Genomic DNA, 26,757 nt, shown 5'->3' with positions numbered 1-26,757 from the left:
AAGCTCCCCATTCACATTTATTACCTTCTCCGTGTCATTTCTCACTTACCAGGGCACTTCTTGGTGCATTTTGACAAGCTCTGTGTATTTAAGCTTTTTTAAAAATTCATTCATCTGCAAAGTAGTAGTTTATCTCTTATTTTCATTCTTTCAATTTGAATTTTCATTAATCTCTCTCATTTTTCTAGGTTAATGCTTATATTCAGAGGCAGAAATGCCAGGGTTTGTTTGATGAGTTAAATAGTCTCACCGCATGACAGATTTGTTTGATGAAAGTCACCTTCCTTCCTGCCCATGCAATGCTTTTCCATATTCAGGAAGCATTTGTAAGAGGAGACAGCACTGAAGTAATTCTGTCCCTACTTAAATCCCGTGACACCCATATCCGAAACTTAATACATGTAGAGCTGAGAATAAGAGCTCTTTAAAAGCCTTGGAGTTAAGAATTGCACACAGCCAGCATTTAGGCCTTTTACTTGCATTTTTGTCCTCCTTCTACCAGATGCAGCAGACAATTCTTTTCCCTTTACTTTAAGCAACGAAGTGAATGATATAGCACTAGAAGAATGCATAACACTTTTCCACTTTTTTTTTTTATTTCAGAAAACAGACAGTAACCCTGACACATATGAATAGAAAGCTGACCTGTACAGACAATAGCCTGCCAGATAGTTGTGATAGAAATACCAAGCAAGAATGAAAAAAACAAACAGATATACATGAATCCTGGCTCCATTGAAGTGGATGGGAATTTTGCCATTGATTTGAATGGAGCCAGGATTTCATTGTGAAAGCAATGTTCAGCTGTACAAGTTGCCACTTTTAAGCCTGTACACCCTCATGCAATCAGTCCCAACCTCCTGATGAAAGGATTTGTAATTTTTCTTATTGCCCAAATATTTTTTTTAACAGCTGACCCTTTCCTTTATTTAAACACAGCCTCCTTCGTCAAGACATGCATTGGATTCTTTTGTTGATTTTATTATGACTTTTAGCAACTTTCCCACATTCCAGTAAAGCCTACTTGAGCTGTTTGCTTCCACTCCATTCCTCTTGTTCTTTTCACTTTTGTTCAAATCACAGTGAACATAACTGAAACTAACTGAAAAGAATACGGAACCTTGTTGAACTGTGGCACTTCCTGGCTTCCTGATAGCAGTAATATGTTAAAATTTTGTCTGCCTTTGTCCTTGGCAATACATTTATATAAACTACTTATCTTCTGCTGTTATCTTCATTATGCCCAACACTTAGGTTACAAACACAGGGGTGGATGGCTAGGGAACTTTTATGCAGTTGCTTCATTGAGGAAATTTCTTTCTTGCTATCTACATTGTCAGTGTATCCGTCTACCCTCACACCTGAATTTTGGAAAAGAAATGATGTGGTTCAAAGAGGAAAAAGAAGAAAGTAGAGAGAAAAGTTTGCTGAATACAAAATGTTCAATAATGCAACTTGCAATGATGCAACACAATATGACTTAGGCAAGCCATTATAATGAATTCACAGAACAAAACACTATTACATTTTTCAGGACTGCATATCACCTGATAAAAATAAATAAATCCCCCAAACCAAGCAAAATTAACCTGAGACAAAATAGCAAATATGCGAGCAAAGTATTTATATCATGGCAATGAAGAGAACCTTGGAAATTAGGTGCGGTTCTCACAGCACAAGCATGGGGTGCCCTCACCACCGACAGCTCTTGCTCTCCTTACAGGATGGAGTCATCAGTGAGAGTTGCCCTTAGCTGTATGACAGGCAAACTCTCCTCCACAGAAAGGTTTATAAGCAAATGACAATCATTTGTCCCACTATGCCTCTCAGCCAGGATGTAGGAGGGGAGCAGAGTGACTGCCTGAAATAAGGAAGGAAGCAAACATTTGTGCTATGTTTCCTGCAGGCAGCATGTGTATGATGGTTTTAAACAGTTGCAGCAACCAGCACCGAGACATCTCTAATGCACCAAAGAGAGCTATCTGGGCACTCTCCATCCCAACACCATAAATCAAACCCATTAGCAGCAGATGACTTTTAGCTCTACGTGAATTTCTAGGATTTGCACTGCATTTTGCCATACCTTAACATTACAACAGTGAAAAAGCCTTGTGGGACCTGGCTCCTACCAAAAGCCAAGGAACACACACAGATGTCAGAAAGTTCGTGGCACCCACTGCATCCCATTTGCTTCAGCAGGTGAGGAGAAATAGGGTTACAGGCTCCTCCTGCCACTGCTGTGGTGGGTGAACTCTGACTGCAGCCCCAGTGCAGAACCGGGGCTCTGCCCTCCAACCACAGGACATCTCTGAGGTGAGGGAGTGCAGCCATTTACTGGTCTGATGCGGGGATGGAAAACTGAAGGCAGTTTTGCCCATGAGACAATCAAAGGGGAACCTGCAAAAATCTGTTTCTTAGCTATATACAAGGGAAACCTATCTTGAGAAGAAGTCACATGAGCTCAATAAACACATCCTTAAAATAGTTAACACTTTTACTGAAAATCTTCCCATGATCCTAGTTCCATATGGAATTCTCATTGGCGGTACACCTACAGCTGTCAGATTTGACATATAAAATCAAGTTAATCTGCTCCAAATTAAATTTGAGGAGAAAGAAGGTAAAAATTAAACACAATTGGTTTAGAATGAAATGGCTACTTTGTAGTTCTTGACCCTTTTATTTATAGTAAATACTTGGCTTGCCTTGGAATCTTTTTTTTTTCCCCTTTTGGATGTCTGTAATTAATGACATGGTTCATTAGTTACAGGGAAGCTAATGTAGTTCTGCAATACAGTAGTTCACATAATTGTGGGAGGTAACTCATTCCACATGCTCAAACATTGTAATTTCAAAATATTTTCCTAATAGTTCTCAAATAGAAATATTTCTAAGTGTACATCGAAAACTGCCTATATCCAAGTAACATTAACAGAACACAGTTTAAGCATAACATGCCAAGAAGTATTATTTTTGGCTGTAACATAATTGATATCACATGCTGTTGCTATTTTATATACTCCTTTCCTTTTTGCCTTAACTTTTATTATTTTATATGGGCATAGGTATTACCTGAGGGTGACTTTGCACAACAAGATATAGGTGTATACTAGGTACTGGAATTTTAGTCATTTAGTTTTCTTGTTTCAAGTTGCAGCAAGCATATGAAGCACTTAGAGACACTAATCTAGCAAGTATTTCCCCCTACACTTGGCAGAATGAAAATATTTTTAACACGGCATTTTAAAAATCAATTTAGATATTGAAGTGAAGCACAAGATCTAGTGTCAAGACTGACTGAAATAAACAAGCACAGTGAATACTCCTTTAAATCTCACTTTTAAGGAGGGACATCTGACTTTAAGTATTTCTGTTTTTTTGTCCCCCTTACCTGTAAGGTCTGCAGAAGCCTCATAGTTGCACTTGGTGTCCCAGTGGTGGGTGGGTCCTTACTGTTGTGGTTTAACCCGGCTGGCAGCTAAACACCACACAGCCGTTCGCTCACCCTCCCCCCTCCCTCTCTGGGATGGGGGAGAGAAACGGGAAAGTGAAGCCGGTGAGTTGAGATAAAGACAGTTTATTAAGACAGGAATATAATAATAATAATAATAATAATAGTGATAATGGTAATAGTATTAACAATAATAATGTGTAAGAAAACAAGTGATGCACAATGCAATTGCTCACCACCCGCTGACCGATGCCCAGCCTATTCCCGAGCAGCTGTCCCCCCACCCCGGCCAGCCACCCCTATGTATTGTTTAGCATGACGTCAGATGGTATGGAATACCCCTTTGGCCAGTTTGGGTCAGCTGTCCTGGGTCTGTCCCCTCCCAGCTCCTGCTGCACCCCCAGCCTGCTCGCTGGCAGGACAGAGCGAGAAGCCGAAAAGTCCTTGGCCTGGTGTAAACACTGCTCTGCAACAATTAAAACATCAGCATGTTATCAGCGCTCTTCTCATCCTAATCCAAAACATAGCACCCTACCAGCTACTATGAGGGAAAATTAACTCTGTCCTAACTGGAACCAGGACAGGCTTTATGATGAATCAGGCACTCATCTTCCACCCTATAAAATACTTTCTGTGTGTGCCCAATTTATTCTACCCTCCTGAGTCGAGATCAAGATGCCCAGTACTGTGTGCCAAACTAAAATACAGATAAAAAATCCCCAAAGGAAAGGTGGTACAGGAGATTATTCTTCTGTTCTGTAGCTATTTAGTGGAAGACCTGGGGAGAACAGCAGATATGACACAGTTAACAATGTAAAGAATATACTTGTGTTTATTCTGAACAGCATTACTAAAGTCTAGAGATATTTTGTAATAATATTGCTGTGGTGACAGTGGATATCACCAGGTTCATGGGTACATACATGGGACTTGCTATGCCTTTTCTAGTAACAGTTTTTAAAGATTTTTAGGATATAATTCCAAGAACTAAAAGGCTCTCTAGCTACTGAAATAGAATTTGCTTCTGCAACCCTGCAAAATAAATTAAGTCATTATGTGACCTGATCAGCTTATGTTTCTCTTCCATGATCACACAATAAATGCATTTACAGCCCAAACTGATTCAAGGTCAAATATCAATGCTTGCCATACTTTGAATACTTAGCGTAAGTATTCAAAGTATATTAACTTCAGTAACCAAATCTGAGCTCCATACTTTGGATTCAGACCTAAAGTCTGAAGTCTGCACTGAAGTCTGTAGGGGCTTTTCCATTGGCCTGAGCAGCATTTGGGTCAAGATACTCTCTGGTTGCTGGCAGAGTGCACTGAGTGGGTCCTGACCTTGAGTGTGTTCCTGGCTGTACCCCCACTCCAGACGTGGGGACAGCCTGGTTGACTTGGGACAGAGCCTGGGCACATGGGTCAGGCAGGGATCTAGGGAACATGTTAAGTTTTCATGATCTGGGCAAGTGGAGGACCAACACAGAGACTTCAGGGGTTACCCGTCCTGCTGCCTCTGCAAGCAAAAGCAAAGGTGCAGTCTAAAAAGTACCAGTATGTTAAAATACTCCAAGTACACACTTTATACACACAGTTGCAAAATTGCTTTCATTCTGGAAAACAAAAGAAAAGCGATGATAAGTGTGTCTTATTCTGATAGGCAGCTGTATTTCTCAGGCAATGCCATTTTTCAGGAAACAGATTCAGGATATAAACCATAAGGAAGTGAAGAAGTGAGAAGTGTTTCTCCAGTTGAGAGGAAAAAAAAAGAAAAAAAACAACAAACTTTCAGTTATTTGGTTATTTTCTGGTTTCACTGAAATGTCTTATTTCATACTGAGGACCTGTAATGATCTTTCCTGTGGAGCTCTGTTTCTTCTGCCTTGTTTGCATATTCATATTATAGTTTATATAAAGTATTATGGCATGTTTTTCACAGTGGGGTTTGATTTCCTTAAGTATTCAGAGATAAATTACATGCTGTAAAAGGGAAAATATGTATATTTAAAATACAATAAATGAGACAGTTCTGCCCGCAATCAAATATTATCAATTAAAAAATAGCTAAAATTATTCTGTTTAAAACCAAAAATTATATATATTAAATTTTCTTTTAATTTGGTGTAGAGTACAAATTTATTCCTAAGGGCATTTAAAGATAAGTTTAACTAAAAAAAAAAATTAAAAAAAAATACTAAAATTAAGACCTATTTTTATAGTAGCAAAATAGTAATACTTAAATTAGAAAATAACAGGAAAATGTAAATTATTGAAATTGTCATCACAGCCTCCTCTCCAAAAGCTTGTTTTTAAGATTGATTATGTGATAATTGTTCTAATTATTTCTTTATATTAGTTTATGGATTTGAATGCAATTAGTCTCATCTGCTTAGAAACAAAACAAAAAGACCCAAAGCTTATCTACTACAATGATACACCAGAAAAGCTTTTTTTTTTTTTTTAAATGAATACTCAGAGATGAGCATGTGGCCATTGCCATTTGTGCAGCAGGCGAGGGTGTTAATTACACATCCCAGGAAATCTACCAAAACTTTAATCCTGCATCAGCAAAGCAGTGAAAAAAGCATAATTCACCTGATATATTTATACAATTCTAAAAAGTAAATTTGGCCAATTTCAAGATGAATATGTTAATGTATTTTGCTGACATGGAGATTTTTTGAGTACCTAGAATAGCATCTGACATCAACATTGTATGAAAAATCCAGTCTGAGATACAATCAGGTACATGACTTGTACTAGTTGACATCAGTAAATCAGACATGTTTTAAGCACACATCTGATTCTATCATGCAAAACCATAGGATATATTAGTTTTAATAGCTCGTGTAAAATTGAGCAACTTTCTTGTTGACTTAGTATGAATCTTCTAGTCATTTTTGTTGGCCACACTTTTTTGCTTTGTTTTGCATAAAATTTATTTGTGGATACAAATATATTTTTCAGTTCAGAAACTATTATAGAATGTCTAACAAAAAAAAAATCAGGAAGAAAAAGCTATTTTGTGTGCTCCTACATTAGCATTTTGAAGGGATAAGGTACGTACCTGTTGAAGCAGCTCTTTCCCCCTTACTGGGCTGTGGTTCACTCCATGAAGCTGTGCATCAACCTGTGATCGGGATGAAGCTGAACTGGAAGATGCATTTGAGAAGCTGCAGTGAAGTGTTCCAGCTGATGATGGGTGATCTGCCCAAGGGATTGGGCTAGACCTTGCCCAGAGTTAAACTCCTCACTTTATCTATGTGTTGGGATGTCAAACTCAGTGCACCAACCGTGTCATGTTACAGACTCTCTCCTGCTGAGCACAGGGCTTGCAGATGTAAATGTAGTGCATGTTTTTCAAAAATAAACAATATAGTTTTAGTTTTACTAATTACCAGTGATCTATTTCCAGAAAGTCACATATTTCAGCTGACAAAGGTTATCCTTCTGCATTGCTGGATAAATGGAGTAACTGATTCAGAAGAAGACCTGCTAGTTTTTCCCATTACAATGCCCTAATTAAATAGGAATTTATTTCTCCTATATTTGCCAGAAAGTGTTTTAGGTTTTGTAAGTAATACCACTTACCAAAAACAAAAAATATCCCAACCCCCAAACAAAATGGAGATGGAAAGGGATCATTTACAAGAGAAGCTTAGCAAGATTATGCCTAATTCACCATGATATGTGGTTGCAACCAAAATCCTTTGATATCAGAAACACAAGTTGTTCTAGTTATGTCAGTTTGTTTTGGATTGGGACTTCTACTGCTGAGGATGGGAGTGCTAAACTGTGGTGTTTCCTATCTCATTTAAATCAAAGTGTTTTTACAGCTTCTCGTGTTTGATGCAGCAGTGCTAAAGCTGATGGAACTCAGTCCTAGGGTTCCATGTAAGCTGATTCAATTGTTACCATTAAAAATGCCAATACAAACCCACAAATACTTCATAAGTAGGAACTGGAATTTGGGACTTCTATCCTAAGTCATGTATAGGATAATATCTGAAATTCAGAGATAGCATTGTTTAACTGGTGGGAAAATATTTTGTTTTCTAATGGAAATCACTGTCTAGGACATCCAAAAAGTTGTCTCCTTCTTATCCATATTTATGAAGGAAATTCTCAATTTTGAATTTCCTGGTGGAATCCAACTATTTGAGCTAATTTTAATTTCAGAACAGATTAGGCCTGAAAACTCAGCTGGCAATACCAAGAGAACAGACTTCCTTGTATTTCCCCTCCTGATTTTGGACATATTGAACGCAACGCAAGACAGGCAGTCATATTTACTTATAGCAGAGACATTGCCAAGTTTATAGAAACAACTTTATCAAAAGATTTTTGTCTGTTATATTTCTCTTCCTATAATACATTTTGAATTTTCATTTCTTTTCATATTCCCTTGGATACTTTGTTGATTTTTCTGTCTTGGCAACACAGTCTATCATTATATCTTGTTTTAAAATGTGTTGAGTGATTAGAGGAGTCGACACAAAAATAGCAACAGCCGTGACTGCCTGTGCCTACAGAAAATACCCAACCCTATGTGCTTTCAGACACATCGGGCTGGTAAGGCCACTGCATGGTAATGTCAGCTCAGAATTATTCTCACCAATGATAACAGAACATTAGCCAAATTAGATTTTTTTTTGTCTTATTAATTTCTCTTGGGATAAAAAGATGTCTAATTACTTAACCTGGGTAAGCTACAGATGACAAGTTCAGGTCTTTCTTCTTTCTATTCCCTTCCTTTAAACATCTATTTCCAATTTAAAAACAAACAAACAAACAAACAAACAAACAAACCAGTTACCAGTTCTTGTAGCTAACTTTGTCTGTATCACATATATTTGCTTGCAGTGTGTGTGTGCCCTCTACCCTTCTGTTTTTTGTCTTTCAGGGCAGAGATAATATATTTCAGTTTTCCACAGAATGGCTCATCATCCAGAGACTTACTCTCACTCCTAAACCCTTATCACAATAATTAATCAACAGCTGGCAATCTGCACTTTAATAATGTTTTCACAGTTTAAATCAGGTGAAGACCGTTCAATAAAATAAATAAATAAATATCAATGGGGCTTTTCCAAAACCACTGTGAGGTAAGGGGAATATTTACTTCACATGTGCATAAGCTACCAGTCAGAACTTTGTTCTCTCCCCAGTCTACTAGCTTTTCTGATTTTAAATGTAATTGCTGATTAAGTTTGTTTTATTCATCATTTTGGGTCCTTTTCTCATAATGGAATTCCTGTCATGGTCTTTCCACAGATTTTCAGGATAAAAGTAAACCAACTACCACATTTCTTGTGGATGAAGCTTTGTGTCTTGGCCAAAAGCCATTTATAGAAGGAACATATCAGCTGGAGGCCTTCCTCTCCAGTCTAAATGAGAAATTGCTCCTTATGTTGTCTTTCATCTTTTAAATGTGTTCTGATCTGATCTGAGCAGCTGTCTATGTTAGATTTATTCCTCTGCTTGTTCACTGATGTTCTCATCTATGCTAATCAGCCTTCCTTTGTACATCTTGAGCATTATCGTCTTAATCAGGTTTATTTTCAGACCATTTTTTGGCTTTCATGATCCAGTTCCTCCATTAATTCTTGTAGGTTATTTCATTTTTTGACCACTGTGATATCTGAGAACCTGATTTACTTTAAAATAAAAATTGGGATAATATTGGGTGTTAATTTCTCTCATCCTAGGCATTTAAAGCTGTGACAGAATATCTGGAAACAGCTTTAAAATACTAATATCACATCATTTTATTTCTCTCTCTCTCTATCCCTATAAATACACACACACACATATATAAATAATCCTACACAATTTAAACATGTGGTGGATGTTTCACATTACTATGCTTCCTGGAGGCACAAAACAGTGCAACATTTTTATGTGTTTAAGCTTTTCAAAGCTCTGACTTCTGAGTTTTTCTCCAGCCGAATAGCTATGCTCATGCAGTTCATGAATACCACACAGATTAATAGTTAGGTCTATACTTGTTCTCCAGTAACTCATTAATCATTTTGGTATTACCTGTCACAAACCACCCAGAAGAAAAGCCTATCTGTTTCCATCATTTAACCAGTCACTACAGCGTAGCAATTACTCCAAGAACTATCTTTAAGCATTTCTTTTCTGAAAGGACCAAACCCCACCAAGCTCTTTCCCTAAGAGCTTCTGATGAAGCATCTCTGAGATGGAGTCCACCACCACAACTTCCAGCATTAGGTTTCCTTTTTGCAACCTGCTTCATTTCTACTAGTTCTTCTTCATCCTTGGGGTTACAGAAAATACCTGTCATGACCACACAAACAAAGCCTCTAAAACGTGAAAGAGTCTCCCCAAAGCAGCAGGCAACGACTTCATTCGCTGAACTGCAGGGAATGAGCACTGAGCATGGCTCAACACCACCATTCCTCCTTGTGCCTCATGCAAAGCTGAAAGGGCTTCAACCAAAGAATCAAAAGGTGTGCTTGTCCTTGCTTCAGCCCCTCCCCAGCATCTTCTGCCCTCTCTGTGGCAGATGGTAGATGCCTAACCCTTTCCTCTCTGCAGGGTTCCTCCCCACCCTCCCAACATTGCCAACCTAAGCAGTCGCATCATACTGGCTAGGTGTAGAAGAGTGGGAAAGCCCCAGCACAGCTAACTCTGCTCTCTCCTCCTCCTCAGCTCTGCTTCAGGCTAACTCTTCTTGCAACCTGATGGAGGTTGTAGCAAGGTAAGCCTATACCTTCTTCCTACATCATGCTGAATTTTTGTGGCCAAAATCTCCAGTTTCTGAGGATGGGTTTTACCACTGTGCCTGCTGCAAGTGCCATGTGACAATGCAGGTGCACTCGATTCCTCTCAGGTCACCACTTACATCTTTCTCCGCACTTTTATCATCACTCAGGCACTCTGCCTCTTTCCCCAGATGCTTTAATTCAATGGAAATTATCAGGGAAATTTGTCTCCATGCCCAGGACCTGCAAAGATCCCATAAACCATTTCATTTTTATTACCTAATCCTGATTATTGAGTGTTTTGCCACTTACCTATAGTTTGCCAGGGTTTTGGTCCAAACACAAGGTTTAAATAGTGCATCAGGCCTTGGAGTGGAAAGGAGCTTCTCCCTCACTTTGCTGAATGGGAAGTCTGCTGCCATCAATGCCTGTCACTTGTATGACATAAATGTGTATTTCCTCAAAAATTCTTGTCTCCTAGCAAAAAGCATGCAAGTCACTGCTCTTATAAGATTACCCTACTACATGACATATAACAGAGACCTTCACACTATCAAAAAAATAGAAAAAAAAAAAAAAGAAAAAGTGAACAGGCTTTGTAAGGTCCACAGTGGCAGCTACAAGTCAAACACAGGGGGTGGCTTTCACCTATCCTTCTGTAGTGTCACAACAGGATTTATTGCAGAGTCCCTTAACGGTTGCAGCACAAGGTGCAGTTCTTTGCTTTCATGGTCTGAGAGCTGTGTGCTTTGAGATTACCAGCCTGCATTTTCCTTTGATCTGTGATTCAAGATCAGATGTAGGGGCCACGGGGGTGTCTGTTTGAGCAGAGTAGCTGAAAGCACACTCCCAGCACCAGCATTTTGTTTCCTACCTGAACCAACATAATGATGGGCAAGGCATGGTGCATACTCACTTGCTTCCCTTATAGGGAACGGACAGTGGAAGAGATACTGATTTAAAAGTGGACTTTTTTTGCCTCCATTCAACATGGGGCAGACAGATGTTAATGCTGAAGTTCCATTGTAATTTATTGTGGGCTTGCCTTGGTTGTGTTCAATTACACACATGAGAAAAAAATAAAACCACATAAGTATGTCTGTTACAGCTCAGGACAGTTAGTGTCAGGTTCTCTGTTTGTTTGTTTAATTGTAGATGTTTAGGCATTTAATAGTTTAAGACAGAAGGAGGTCCCTCTGTTGGCTTGTGTTCAGACTCATTTGTATTCAAATCCACATTTTGCAAAGAATCCAAAACGAGCACATATTGAAGTCAAATGATGCATCAGACGCTGAGCACGGCTCTGGAACGCATTGTGCATATAATCTCACCAAACTGGGTTTGTGAAGCACTGGGCTTCAAGGGGGGGAAGTCTCTTGCTAAGTTAGGCCCTACTCCAGCAGACATTTATGCACATGCTTAATTTTTAGCAAAAAAGCTGTTCTACCAACACTGATGGAGATATGCATGAACAAACGCTCTTGTTTAGTGCATGTTGGATCAAGGCCACTGACTGTTATACTGCAATATGAAGGTGAAAAATGTCTTGAATAGAAACAGCATGTTTTTTGCAGAAAGTATCTCATTCCTCATCTGCTTTTCCCAAAGTCGGTAATCAGATAGATCTGATTTATATTTCCTTATCCAAACATGCTGCTATTTATAAACACTTAAAATTTTATGGTGTTTTACAGTATTCAGTTCAGGGAAAAAAAAGAAAAAAAAAAGAACAGGTAGTCAACAAAAGGACAAAATTTCCATTCTCATAAACGTTTTGACATGAAATTCAAAATGACACACTTTTAGTGGAAGAGAAACTGTTCATTTTGTTTCATAACATCACTTTAAAGTAACAACTAGGAGGGGATATTAAGGAAAATTTGCTTTTTATCCCCTAAGGAAATAATATTTTCCATGGAGGAAAAAAGGTTACAACAAAATTATAGTAAAATTTTCTGTTCAAAAATGCTGACCGCAGCTTAAAACAAATTAACAGCTATCTGTAGTGTTGTACAACTGTCATCAGTGTTACTTCTATGGCAAGCAGTCTTTCCTCAAGCTCTATTGTCTTTTATCTGTAATGTTCACAAATAATTTTTTAAGAGTAATGGATAGTGACAACTGCCAAAATCCAAGCATATTTAATACGCCATGGCATTTAAAAAGTCTACAACATTTTCTCATAGAGGTATTGTAATTGTTCTTCAGAGCCAAACAGGAAATAAAAAGCCAAAGTGTACAGTTCATTATACATAATTGGCCAATCATCAAAATGACCAAATAAGTTCAGGACTCAGTCTGTGTGTTAAACACAGCTAAGCAAGTGACATAAATCAACTAAGCTTCTGTATTTTATTTTCATTTCAAACCATATTACTAGAGTTGCAGAGTTTGCAAAAAAAAACACCAGCCTGGCAGTATACACTTCCCAAAGAAGCTCTTCAAGCTGTAGAGCCTCAGGAGAACTTCCTCAAAGCTACTCACTATTGCTTTTACATGTGCCTTCAAATTGGGTTCAAGAAGTCCTGCCGCTGTGTGCCCAAAGCCTAAGCAGGCATTTTTAGATGAATATTTTAAAACATAATAAGTGAAAATGATATAGCATACCTTATCCCAAAGGATCCTGAAGCACTTTACAAAGCTATAAGACTAACTCCATGATTGTCTTGCATCAGCCAGATTTCTCTTACCTTCAGCTGGAGATTTGCCTGTGCAACGGCAGTTAGAATCAGGCCCCACAAGTAAGTGAGGAAAGATGAAAGTGTAAGAAAGTAACTCAAATTGCAACTGCAGAATGAAATAAAATGCATTACCCCTCAGAATGCTACCGAGCCTGGTTATGCATCACATGCGGGGCTGACAGGAGTGGAAAATTTCTCGTTGTAGAAATGGCACTCAGGCACTGATTGTCAACTACCAGGCATTTCTAATTTCAAGTGTTATGAGAAAAGTGAGAGGGAGTTAATTAAAGCATTAGCATCAGTCTCTGTAATTCATCAACTGTGCACTTCTCCTGTGTTTGAAGCAGCAGAAGATATGGGCCTGATTTATCAGCTCTAGATCTTACCCACAAATGTTGCTAGCATTTTTATCTGATTTCTCCAATTCATTACTTACTGTCTGCAGCACTAGCTGAAATGTGATTAGATGCCCTTCTCTTCTGAATGTGTTCAATGATTTAGAAAATTTATTCACTTTGGGGGTCTTTTTTTCTTTTTTTTTCTATTTCTTTTCTTTTTTTTTCTTTTTTTCTGAAAACTGCAAAGCTCTATTGATATTCCATACTATTGTTCACTGGCTAAAATCTAGTATTAGAAAACTGGGGTTGGAGTTCCAAAAATACACGTCCTCCAGCTATTTTTCCATGCTTAGTACTGTGCTTATTTCTGAACTCAGATTGATTTGTAACTATGAAATACTTTTCAAAAATTAAAGGGTGTTTCCTGTAACAGTTAACTTTCTATGTGTATATAATCTCTAAATACAGTTCATTAGAATATTCTACCTACTACTAAAATATAATCAACTCTGAGGTCAAAGAGTATCAGTACAGCTGACGATATGCATTTAAATATTTATAGAAATTGCCACAAACAAAGAATGAACATGTACTCAGTACCTTTCTATACCTTTCAAACTTCCCAAACAGGATCTGAATATCCACAACATTCCTTAACAACCATCAGGATTAACCCCAAACAAAAATGTCCCCTCTCCTACTCCTTAGAGAGCTCCAATTTCCATCAAAACACACGTGCTCCAAAATTCATAGAAAAGGATGTATTTTGCAACATGCTTTGAAGAGCAGCACCCTAAACCTTCCGTAGTAAGGGATGACATTAACAAAGAACTTAGACACCTGCCTCCTTTCTTCAAAGTGAAAGGGGATACCTTTCCTCATTGTAACTTTAAAAGTATCGTACTGAAAAGTCATTTGCTCATCTAGGATAGTCCAAAGCTGCTTGGAGCTCTCTAAATCAAAACTAGGGTCTTAAATTCAGTCTGGGAGCTAATACCTGTAAATGACAAAGCAGCAGGACCTTGCACTCTTACAACATCATCTGTTAAGTAGGTGACAGCCTTTTTTACCAGTCCGCTCTGCTGGAGTTATGGTCTAATCAAAGGTGCACTTGCAGCAGCCATGGCTGGAAGTGGCAAAGGCCCCTGGTCCAGATCAGAAGGAAACAGTTAATCTCTTTGCCAGACACAAATCTGACCCTAAGAGGAATCCTGACCAAGCATCCTTAAAAAAGGTGGGAAACACCAGACTGGCCATGTGGCCTGTTCCTTCCCCCATGCTACAGCTATATTTTCAGTTATATTAGGAACAGGTTGCAGCTGGTAAAGGTCTCCCTCTGACCTCCGGCTTAACCCCACATTGAACTAGGCACAAAATGCTACTGGCTGAATTGGACACAGTGTTGTTTTAAAGCTGGGTGGCATTAGCCAACTGAATACCTCTCAGATCATACCTCTTAATTAAGGGCTTGTCTACACTGGGAAATTTACTAGTATAGTTTTAGTGGCTTAATTATAACTGTTATAATTGGGTTATAAATATAACTCTCTACTTGGGTACTCAAATAAGTAATATGAGTGCTTATCTCTGGTTTAGCTTATGTCACTTTGAAAGCTGTATATGGAGAAAAAGATATCTTTATTCCATACTAAATATATCCAAAGGAGGAGTTATACTGGCCAAACTGGTGTAATTATAACTGATATGATTATACCACTATAACCAAGCCAACAAATTTTCCCCTGCAGACAGTCCTTCCTAGCAGGCTCATGTATGTGTTACGAAGATGAGAAAGCAGAAGGCAGCCGGTGGAGCCCCACCTGACAGTTTCCTTGGGAAAGAAGTCCTCTTTATCACTTACTGAGATGGCGCAGCAGGGGACAAAGACTGACACTTAAGATAATATTAAAAATTACAGTGGTTGATATAAGTAGCGTCAGCTACAAATATTCTGAATTGGCAATTAGACTTGTGCCAGGTGCCAGCATTCAATAACCAAAAGTGATCAGGAACCCAATTCCCTTCTTAGTGAAAAAGTAGCACCTGTAATAGCTGACCAATACGGGCGCAAAGCAGAGAAGCATTCTGGATGCTCGGTGCTCCTTGAGAGACCCTCATGCAAAAATATATGGTTATATGGTGTACTTAGGAAGAAGTTCCAATATTCTACTTCCTCTAATTAGGAAGCACATATAGTGCAAACCCAACACCTCTATTGCTTGTTTCATTCCCCTTTAAGTACCTGGCATATCAGATTCTTACATACAGACATGACCACCCATATACAATCAATCTTGCTTTTCATCATATTGACAGAGATACACAAAAATTGGAATCTGTGTTGATGTAATACTGAAAAACTTATGAGAATATTAATTCAAATTTTTAATTTTGTTTAGTCTAACATTCCACTGTGCTTTTCACATTAATATGTTTCTCAACAGAAACATAAATGTGATAGTAGTTTTAAGTGAATTCTGAAGAATACATATTTGTCTTTATAGCCAACTAGCAATATGCAATACCTTGTAAGCCTTTCATAGAGTAAGAAAAAAATATGGTATGTCATTTTGTTGTCAATTATTTATATAGTTTTAGCTCTTTGAATGTTTCTCTTGTACAAATAGATCTCACCTGCTGGAAAGCTGTCTTCTACAGACAGAAGATTAGCTTGATTGTTTCCTCAGCAGTAGGCTTTCTGAGGCACTTTAGCTGTTGTCTTCAAAAGCCATTTGCTTATGTTTGCATGGTCTCAGTTGCTTTTGATTGCTAAAATTTAAGAACTCCGATGTAGAGCAAATTAATTTCAACCAGGCAGAAACCAATTCCACCTGGAACAGGGATAGAGAGCCTATGGCATGGGTGAAGATAGAATGACATATTGCTAACTTTGGAAATCCAGGAAATCATCTCCTGAAAACTCAGGAAGATTTACGCCTTTCTAATCCAATCATAATTCACTTCTACAAAACATGGAATGAAATCCACAGAGAATCATCTAAGAAAATTCTCTGAGCAGACATATGGGGAAATTCCTCAGTAAAGGTAAAAGGTCATATATTATCTTGAGACAACTGAATAATAATAATAATTAAGAAAAAAAAAAACAACAGTCATGGTCTCCAACCTTTATAAGAACAGTCATTTTCTGAGGACAGTATTGGTGAAAGAAAAATGAGAAAGCATAGAAGCACCACAGATATAAATAGTGTTTCTTCTTGTAATTGTGTTAACCAATAGGCTAAATTCACTGTAGTTGAAGAAGTTACCACAAGAGTGAATTTGAACCAGCAGATCTTAACGAGCCAGGAGGCTAACATAATTTAAACTGTGCTAAGAAAAACAAGCTGTAAATTGCAGAAAGCCCAGGAAAAGTGAGGTTCCAGCCCTACATTCAGTAAACACCTCAAACACCCAGTACTTGCTGAGGAATACTGGATCAAGCCCGTATATACTTTTTTGCCTTCTGAAATCAGTCTAAGTAGGTGTCATAATTTCCTGCCAATACAGCTTCCAGCAAACTCATAGGAAATAGAAGGGAAAAAAGAAAAGAATTTTGTTATGGCCACAACATGAGATAAATCCAATTTCTTTCTGAAGGAAAGGAAAGATGAATTGAGAAGGTAAATCTTTAAGCACTATACTTTATACAGTGTTTACAAACATAATTTTAAAGTGCACCATGGAATTCAATTACCTTTGAATGGTCCTGCCAGGCCACTTCAAGTGGGGCACAAAACAGTTACAGTGCTAAACAGCTCATAACATGAAACTTCAAATGGGACCTGAAGCGCAATCCCTACAAGACATCCTTGAAAAATACCAAGTTAAAGTAAACAGAAATGGAAAACTGTCATCTGATGCTTTTCAATAGATGCTCTTTCTTAACACATACACACCAGCCCATACATTAGATATCTTAGAGGCAGTCCATGTAGGGAGGACAGATGTAAAGAAATGTAGGGAACCTTGTTGTGCAATGAATGGGTAGAGAAAATACTGCTGCACTCTTTAAATTCATCAGGGAGGGAAAGGAGACAAGGATTTACATTCTCTGTTGAAGACTGGACCAGGAGATTGTGAAAGAGTTATGCTGTCACTTGAGAGGCCAGCTTGAAATATCCATGGCCCATAATATTTCATGAATTATTGCACTCCAGTGCATAGGTATAGACTAGGTTAAGAAGGTGTAATCAGAACCAGAAAGTAAGGATGTTCTAGGATGACATGCTGCTTATCAATATCTGTGTAAGTAAAAGAATGCACTTTATAATGTGACTTTTGTGACTTTTTTTTCCAGAATGATAGTATATTTAAATATATATACATGTATAGATACATACACACACACAAATATCTTCTATAGTACTGTGAAACCATTTTTTTTTTTTAGATCTGATGGTAGCAGACTATATGTAAAACTCCAAAAAAGATTCATTAAGGTATTTATCTTCTAGGATACAATGCTAGGGTTTGTTGGTTTGTTGAGTGTTTTTCTTTTGGGTGTTTTTTTGGGGGGTGTTTTTTTGTTGTTGGGTGTTTTTTTTTTCTGAATTTCTTTTGAAAACTCATGTAAAACAAGTAAGTATGAATAGAAACACAAAATGGAAGAATTTAAAAGAACCTAGAGCCCTATAAGCCATAGCAGAAAAGATCTGTCATGATAAAACCTTGGAGAAGAAACAGATGTGGAGCATAGCAGTCTCCAAAGACTGAAACAAAGAATAATATGTCAATTTTATATCCACTTGCTTTCTCTTTTCCTCTTCATGAATGCTTTGATTGTGTTTCTTCAATGATTATTTGGCTATTAAAAAAGGGCAAAGCCTGATCTACTGATATGTCAGAGTGTTGCCTGATTGAGAAGCACCTGTTTTTTTCATTTAGGTGAGATGCAAATGTCTTCCAGAATACAGTTGGTAATAGAAATTCATGTTTCTGGAAGTTCAGTAACAAATGAGCCAGAAGGCTTGTTGGGAGTATTTTGTAATGTTACACAGTTACTTAACTATGTTAAGGCTTTTACTATAGTTTAATATCCTCTTCTTCCAGGAAGTAGACTTTTCAGATGTTACACTTCAGCTTATAGGCACCATTTAAGATCTCTTTGAGAGAGACTGGGAGTTCTGGTAAGCTGAATTTTATATGCCTTACCTGCTCTTAGGTTGTTTTACCATATAAAATGGTCTATATAAAAGAAAGAATATTTCCAAGAATATAGCATTGATATTTCTACTGGTTCTTACAGAATGGAAATTATGTCATTCTTACCTTTCAAAACGCCATACTTTCCCTTTTCTAAGTCTGCCATGTTACAAGGGAGGTTGCTTCTTGTGTAAGACTCAGGCAAGAGCTGGATGGCCCGGGGTATTAAGCACAAAGTTTTTTGTGTGTTTATTTTACTTAGGAGTATTTTATTTTCTGCATAGGATACCCTCTACTACTTTTAAATCTATCAGATGCTAATGAAGATAGGGTTGCTGTATTTGGACAAGTAGGGTAGGACAAATTTCCAGGTTTTCTGCCATGAATATCAGAAGGATAAAGCCCTCTCTCAAGTGAAACAGTTAAGAAATTCATGGTTTGTCCTAATCTGAAACAGCATTGCCTAGAGGTCCCAAATGCAGAGCTGAAAATATGCAAAAATCTTTGGTGCATTAGGCATTGTAGATCATTTACATGCTTGGCAAGGCAGTTTAAGATCATTGTTTACTGTTAAGAAGTTCTCAAGTGATTATTGAAAAATATGGTAAATGTGAAGCTTCTAAGTATCTTCTATTAGAAAAAAAAAATCTTTCAAGATAGACAGATGCAAATATATAATGACTGCCATATGTCAAAAGGATTTAATGGTTAAAAAATGCCTCTCTAAGTACTCATAAACCCAAGTTTTAAAAGTTTTTTTTTTTTCTTCTTCTTCTTCTTTTAAATAAAATCTGGAAGATTTCTGCCAAGAAAGGTTTTATCAGTGGAAAATAACAATTCTTGACCTTCTTATATCTCACAGAATATTTATCTTCCTACTGAGATCTCTACTCATATCATTACTAGTGGACCTAAAGGACAATAATTAAATATCCCATATGGAATCCATACTTGTATAAATTTAAGTGTATCACATTAACTTCAGGTTTTAAGTGCAATTCAAAATATTTTCTTCAGCATTTCTCCAGAGGATAGACTTCCTTTGAGTTCTTGAAATTATCTGTATTTGCACTTTTAAAGACTGAAGAACAAAAAACAGGAAGAATGTCTGCTTTAAAACAAAACATCTTTCTGAAAACCACAAAGATCTGATGATGGGAAATCAAAAGTCTTCATTAGAGTCTTTATCACTAGGTTTGGTGTCCTGCTTTTTAAAGTCTGTTAGAGATAATGAAATTACAAATTAATTGTGGGTCTGTTTTGTTTTTGATGTTTAGAAACTAGCAATATAAGCAGGTTTCTTTTTCCCCAAAACATTTCACTCACATGTGTATACAGGAAACAGATGTACCTAAACAGCTTCATTAACTATAACTGATAACAAAATATTGACAGGAACTTGGGATTCTATCTAAACTACTGTATATATCACAGTAATGTCTCAGAGGTGGTATTACAAGATCCAGCAATGCAGCTGGCTGCTTACAAATTAATTCTACCTTTTTTCCCCCACAAACAACATGGGCAAATGAAAAAATAATCTTTCATTTTCCATTGAAACCCAACTGACCAGTGCCAAAACACTAACAAAGAAATGAAACAAAACAATTCTTTATTTCCTGTCTCAGGAGCCATCTGCACATTTGCATGTCTGCCAAAAGCATTCTTGATTAGTTCAGCTATCCCAACTAGTCCCAACTAGCTATTCTCAGTTAAGCACTTAGCACTTTTCCTAAGACATTTAAATAGTTGATTCAAAACACTTCTTGCTATGAACTGAAATCTGATCTTCCCTTTCTCCTGTAAGTGAAATACCCAGTGTGTTAAAGTTGCAAACTAAATCCTAACACAGTCAAACAAACCCAGCATTAACCACTTGAACTTCTGGTGTTAAGGTTCGAATTTGACTCAGAATTGTCAGTGGTAACCCTTTTTTACAAGGCTGTTTTAAACATATATAAGTGCAGTTCAAGACCACATCTGGAGGGAAAAAAACAAACTAACAAACAAACAAAAAAGAACAACAAAAACAGCTTTTGAGTTTGGTCTTACAGAGGCCCAAATAACTGTCAACTCCTTATAAACCTTTGATAAAAGAACTCAGTAGGAGATAACCATTCCTGAATGAACTCTTCAATAAGGAGCTTGGATTCTGAAGTGCCCTGACATGACTAACTGGAGATTCAGCCTCAATTCCATTTAATGTAAACAAAAAAAAATGGACTTTCAATTAGCAGTTAAAATATTATCAAAAGGAATGCAGCAGCTTTTATGTCACTTATCTTGATACAGCATAGATTTTTTTTTTAATGCTGTTTTGTCAAACTTGGGGTGAAATAGATACAAATCTGTGCTTAGACAAGGCACCCCCATATGCTGCCAGAAACTGATAGCAGCAGAGGAGAGAAAAAGTGACCTTTTCACACTTGGTGAGGTGTTATAGGGTAACTTGGCATAAACACAGTTATCTGGTTCTTTCTGCCAAAACGATGAGCAATCAAATCTGTTCAACAATGTTGAAATGGAAATTGTCCTCTGAAGGTTTCATCATCTCAGCACTTGGATGGATGGATCAGTTCACAGCTCTACTGGTTGCTCCCTAATAAGGCCACTTACACACTTAGGAGAAAACCATTAAAAATTGAATTACCATCCTTTAATTACTTTTCTCTGTTTGCTTAAGGGTGTCTTTTTTTCTTCTTCTTCTTTTTAAATTAAAGAACTAAAGGAAGCCTCAGTGATTAGATGTTCTAAATATCTGTAACCTGGTAATGCAATACTATGAGAGATGTTAAAGAAAATATGAAAGAGCATACCTTGTTTACACTCACTTCAGTTACAATCACATCTAACTCTGAAAGTGAAGTTTCAGGTTCTTAAAACTGATTATTAAGCATTTAACAAATCATCTAACATTTAACAAATATTATGAATGATATATTTTTTTGTTTTAAACTACACTGCATACATTTTGTTAATACTGAAGGGTAATATAGCTTTGTTTACTGTCTTTAACCTAGATCTAAGTCAACTATAATGCAAAGTGCCTCTTACTCCACCTCTGAACCAATCAATGTCAATGGGAAAGTCAATGGGTTCTTCCCAGATTAACAATGTGCTCTGAAATTCTTCAAAGCATCTGCTAGGCAGAACTATGGACTTTTAAAATAATTTATACTGGAATTACAAACAGTAAAATAACATTCACTTCATCGACCAGTTACTATGGGAAGAAGGAGCAAAAAAAGTCTGAAAGCATTGGAAACATCTCTCTTCACTCAGAGCATCACAAGAAAACACAATATGATTTAGTATATCCAAGTTATAACATCCAGCTTCAACAGTACCATAGGGAAGAAACATAGAACCGACTTTGGAAGATGAGGTAAATCCTCCCAAAGAGCTATAGCAAAATATATATGTATATTATATTGGCAGAAATAGGTTCTGAGCTTAATGGCCAAAAGCTAAAGATGAGAGGAAAAGAAAACTGCCTTCAGACTGGACTGTAAGTGATAAACTCCAGTGAGATCTTCTGTAGATGCTATATATGGGAACCATATATACTCACTCTTAGTAGGTACATGGGAGAGCTGGGCCTGTCAGAAAGAGCACATTGTTGTAAAACAGATAAATAGTAAGCCAGCTAAATACTTACTTGAAAACTTCAGAACCATGGGGAAGAACTTGGACTAGAAGAAAAAAAACAAAAACAAAAACAAAAACAAAAACAAAACAGTAATGGAAGTATCTTGGACAGCTCAGGGAATAGAATAATCAAGTAGGAAAACCAAGTAAACAATATTTTCCACAGTTGCAGGATTTTGAAGCACTCCTTTGGAAAACTTTCCAATTGTGAATGCCTATTTACTTTAAAGTTGCATGAGTGGGAATTTGTGAGGCACAGAAAGTGCCAGTATGTAAAAGTCCTTGGAGGCCAGAAAGGGCCCAGGAGACAATTGGAAATAAGTGCCTTGTTCTAGCCTCAAACCTTCTGAGTCAAACTTCCATCTTGCCTTCTGAACCCAAAGGGCCAGTGCCTTGTTCTGGTGCTGTTGCTATCAGAAAAAAACTGAAACAGTCTCTTGAAGCCATTTACACAATGAAACAATCACTGCTGCTTTTAATATTTTCTTGCTCTAGGCAACCACCTGCTTTGCCTAGCATATATATTGCAGAATCAGCCCTGGCAGCAAAATGCAGTGGGTCAGGCAGTCTCAGTGTCACAGAAACAATGAGAAGAGATAGCACAGCTGCAAAAACCTGCCTGAGGCTCTCTGGCTTACAGGATTTTAAAGGCGTGTTTGCAGCACTGACAGTTATGGGCAGACAGTTTTCCCACACAAAGCCATTAAAAAATGGTGTGTCCATGCCTGGTTCTGAGCTCCCAAACAGCTTTTGTTGTATCAAGATTAAAGGAAGACAAGGCAGCTGGGGTTAATAAGTTGAAAATCAATGCCATTACCAAAAACAGCAAAAAAAAAAAAAAAGAAAAAAGAAAAAATGAATCCAAGCCCTGCAGAAGCTGAAACTTTCAGCTATGCCTCTTGCTGTGTAGAAACATATTGTACAGTTCTCCTGGTTCTACTTGGATTTGATCTCAGATTTAGGGAGATAAGAACTATGGATGATGTCTTAATTTCCTGTTTATTAAAAATGCATATAGTTTATATATATGCATATGTTTGTAAATATATATATACATATATATACATCTGTGTCTTTCTATTCACTACATTGGGCTTTGGATCAGACCTTGCAGGACATTTTTAGGATTTAAATTAAGTAGCATTAGTGGATTAGTGAGGTTATGATTAGGATTAGTGAGATTATGAAATTTATTCCCACCTTCTATGAGCTGCTACAGGCTATGGTATGACAGCACAGAGCCACTTCACTGTATCTTCACACTTTCTCCACGTTTCAGAGCTAATGATGACGTACAGACTGGTAAACTAAACAGTCAGGAACATTCCTATGCATTAGAATGAGATCAGCTTTTCTGTAAAACTGTTTCGAATAGCTCTTGGCATGCTTTCAGCCTGTGTCAGTTAACTCTGTCCCATAAAGCTCAGTCATCGTTTCTGCATTTGGACATAGGCAGTTTGTATTGCAGCTGCTCTGATACGGAGGCCAAGAGATCTCACTAGCATATACATACGCCACTCTGAGCCAGTTGGCCTCAATGCCCCCAAATGTTTCCAGACACATTTAATTTACCAGTATGGACGCTGCCAATTAGTTCAAATAATTAGAGATCTCACAGCATTATCACCAGCCTACTGTTGATCTGTTTCGTGCACTCATGATTGATGGTTGCAATTCAGAAAAGAGCAACCCAACTGTCATTGATTCAACCTACTCAATTGAAGAGCAGAACCTGAACAGGCAAGAATCCATAAATCTGAACCCAAGGTGAAATCTCCGTTTCTCCTAAACCACTCACTGGCTTTACGAAGCTGCATTTAACTTACATCACAAAGTTCTACAAGAATGAACATAAAATTAAAAAGATGTCTTAATTAGCAAAGAAATGACAACTCATTAAATATGCCTTTACACTTATTTGGATTATTCTGTTTACACAGCAACAGCTTTTTTTTTACACCAGTACATTCTGCCTATAAACTTTGTCTTAATACATGAGAATGAACTGTCAGTTCTTCTGAGCAATACTCATTTATACATGCATATTCTAATCTCTTTAACAATATTAATTTACACTGTCGTATTTTAACGTCTCTTGTTACTCCCTGGCTCCTTTCTAATTACAAAACTGTCTACCCTTTCCAAAATTAACAATGAATTATTATTAGGTTACCATTATCATGGTTCAGTAGAAGTCAATTTTCTCCTTTCATGTATTTCTTCTCTTTGTAAGAGCAATGATGATTTGTACATAGACAGAATAAGCATTTTCATGCAGAGCTTTTCTAAGCCTCTAATGAGAAAGGTGTATTTGTTGTTGTTTATTTTTCCACTTTCTACTAACAAACAAGGAAAAAACACCTGGTTTATAAGCATTTCCCATTTAAGTTGCACTGAGAAAAAACAAACATTGCATACAAAAGCATTATGAGGCTGTAGTGTTGTACATTCTGGAAAATCATAAGGAAAATCAGAAACTAAAATACTTTATAAACAAAGTATTGGGATCAATTTTGGACCGTAGGGGGGACTGGTGCTCATAGAAAAACAAAGCAAAGAACTGCACAACATCTGTGTCCGTCCAAGTGCAGAAAATGCCTTGAATCCCCAACTACCTTAGTAAACAGAGCATGCCACTAGGACAACAGCTTGACTGAATGTTAGCTGGAAAATTATTCCCTTGGTGAGTTACTGTGAGACCAACAAGGAAGGACAGAGAGGTCTGGAGGAAAATACTCAACCAAAAAAAGGTGAGGGAAAAAAAAAATTTCAAAGATCTGTTTGGTTTCAGAACCAGAGAAAGAACCAGTGCATTTGAACCTACTTACGGTGCATTTAAGTGAAAATTTTATTTTACTAGTCTTCCTCTTACAACCTGCATAGTCATGCTTAAGACAAAGCCCCATCAGCTTTGGGTCCCTATTCTCACCTAGGATACAGAGCAAATCTGCTTAGTTATTATCTAATGCTAGAAGCATTCTTGCTCTCAGATAGGAAATTGCAGTCTTCCAGCACCAGATTTAGAATAGTGGCATTTTATTTTGTATCTAATGTATTATATTGTTAGAAGGTTATGGTAGAGCAAGGTTATTCTCTTGGTAGCACTCTACTTCATATAAAAATCCAAAGATAAACTGGGAGATTAAAACATGCTTGAAAAATAAAAATCCTCAGTAAACATGCCCACAACAGGGACATTACTACTAACTGCAAGAGGGAACTCATTATACTAAGGGTAGGATAAATAGCCCTTTTGTATAGAGCTTTAAAAGACTCCAAAAACTTATTTTCTTTATCTTATTTCCCTTACACAGAAGAACGTAAGGCCTAGAATTAAGAAATATTGGTCTTGATCTTTGCCCACTGAGGGTGAGCCTCAATGAATTCTCAGTGAAAACCATAATGAGTTCTGCTGACGCAGACGTGTTGTTAAGTCACACTTTCTCTGCTTATGAATTTCCTCAGGAGGAATTTGTCCTAGCTGACATACTGTCTATAGGCCAGAACACTAACAAAACAGTATCATCCATTTATATAGATTACCTTATGTATCTTCCCACAAATTGTAACAGATGAAAAGTATTTAATTTTGCCATCTGCAAGCAAATCAAACAATCTGATCTAAAGCTTGCCCAAGTTAGGGAAAAGGCTTTAATCGGGCTTTGGCTCACTTTCTAAATGTGACTGAGATGTTTTATAGCTATTTCCAGAAAGCAAAACTTCACTATAAATCAACACAGCATATTACCTGCTCAGCTTCATATATGCACGTTTTCTTGACTTGTTAATAAAAGCTATTCTCCCTTATTATAAAAGCTAACTCATTTTCTTCTCTGAATCTTTTCAGAAATAGGCTAAGAGCATAAGAAAATATCTTTGACTTAGTTTATTTCCTTCCCATTATTAATTAATGGAACAAATACATTACTGGACTTAAAATGCACTCTGAAACTGTGATTTTAATATACTTTATTGAAAAAGTACACAGTTTTAAATTATTTTCAATGGGACAAAGCAATGGTCACCTCTGTCTATCTACCAAGTCCTTTTTTGATGAATCATGACTACCATATGCCAAATTCACATCTGCATGACTAGCAAAGTAAAAAGATAAATCTTTTTTTTCAACATATCTTTAAGAATTTATATCACCAACAGTTTAAAATCATGAAATGCTGATGCTCTGAATATATTTCATGTCCTCTGTGTTGCACCATTTCCCAATTCACAGTTTATCCATGTATTAGCATGCCAATTGAACACATCCATCAATGTCACCTTGAGAAAATTGTCAACAGCAAAGGAAGAAGAACAAAAGGAGGTTTAGCAGTGAGGCCTGGGACACCACCACATTCTCTTGCATTTTCCTAAAGAGAGAAAAAAAAAAAGGAAAAAAAATACAAGCCATTACACTCAATTGTGATATATAAGCATTTATCAAACTACAGAGGCAAAAGAAGATACCACTAACAAAACGAAAACCATGAAATAAATATACTTAGAAAGTAATACAGGTGCATATTTTCATTTGAACAAGTTTAGGTTATAGACTGAAACTAAGCAGGACCAACAAGAATTACACGATGACCTTCATGCCGTATTTTAGGTCTCATTCTGCATTCCATTACAACACCAAAGGCACTACTAGATAGTTACTCTAGAGTAAAATTGGTGTCTATGAACATATGCTGTACGAACGACTGTAGTCATGTCCTGGTCTCTATCTTCTTGCTGCTAGACAAATGAATATTGTGGAGAACACA

General features: G+C 37.1%; 1 protein-coding gene across 4 annotated transcripts in view; it reads right to left on the bottom strand.

Annotated features, from left to right (window-relative positions):
* Positions 1-26,271, bottom strand: part of LOC308200322 (uncharacterized protein) — a 78,182-nt gene extending 51,911 nt beyond the window's left edge. For all 4 annotated transcript variants that reach the window (XR_013955478.1, XR_013955479.1, XR_013955480.1 and 1 more), the window contains exon 1: positions 3,392-26,271. The gene's annotated coding sequence lies outside the window, so the exon portion shown is untranslated. The remainder of the gene's footprint in view (positions 1-3,391) is intronic.
* Positions 26,272-26,757: the final 486 nt, after the last annotated feature.

This window comes from Anser brachyrhynchus, assembly GCF_964034855.1.
Source record: "Anser brachyrhynchus genome assembly, chromosome: 10".
Classification (NCBI taxonomy): domain Eukaryota; kingdom Metazoa; phylum Chordata; class Aves; order Anseriformes; family Anatidae; genus Anser; species Anser brachyrhynchus.
This window is presented reverse-complemented; position numbering and strand designations above follow the sequence as displayed.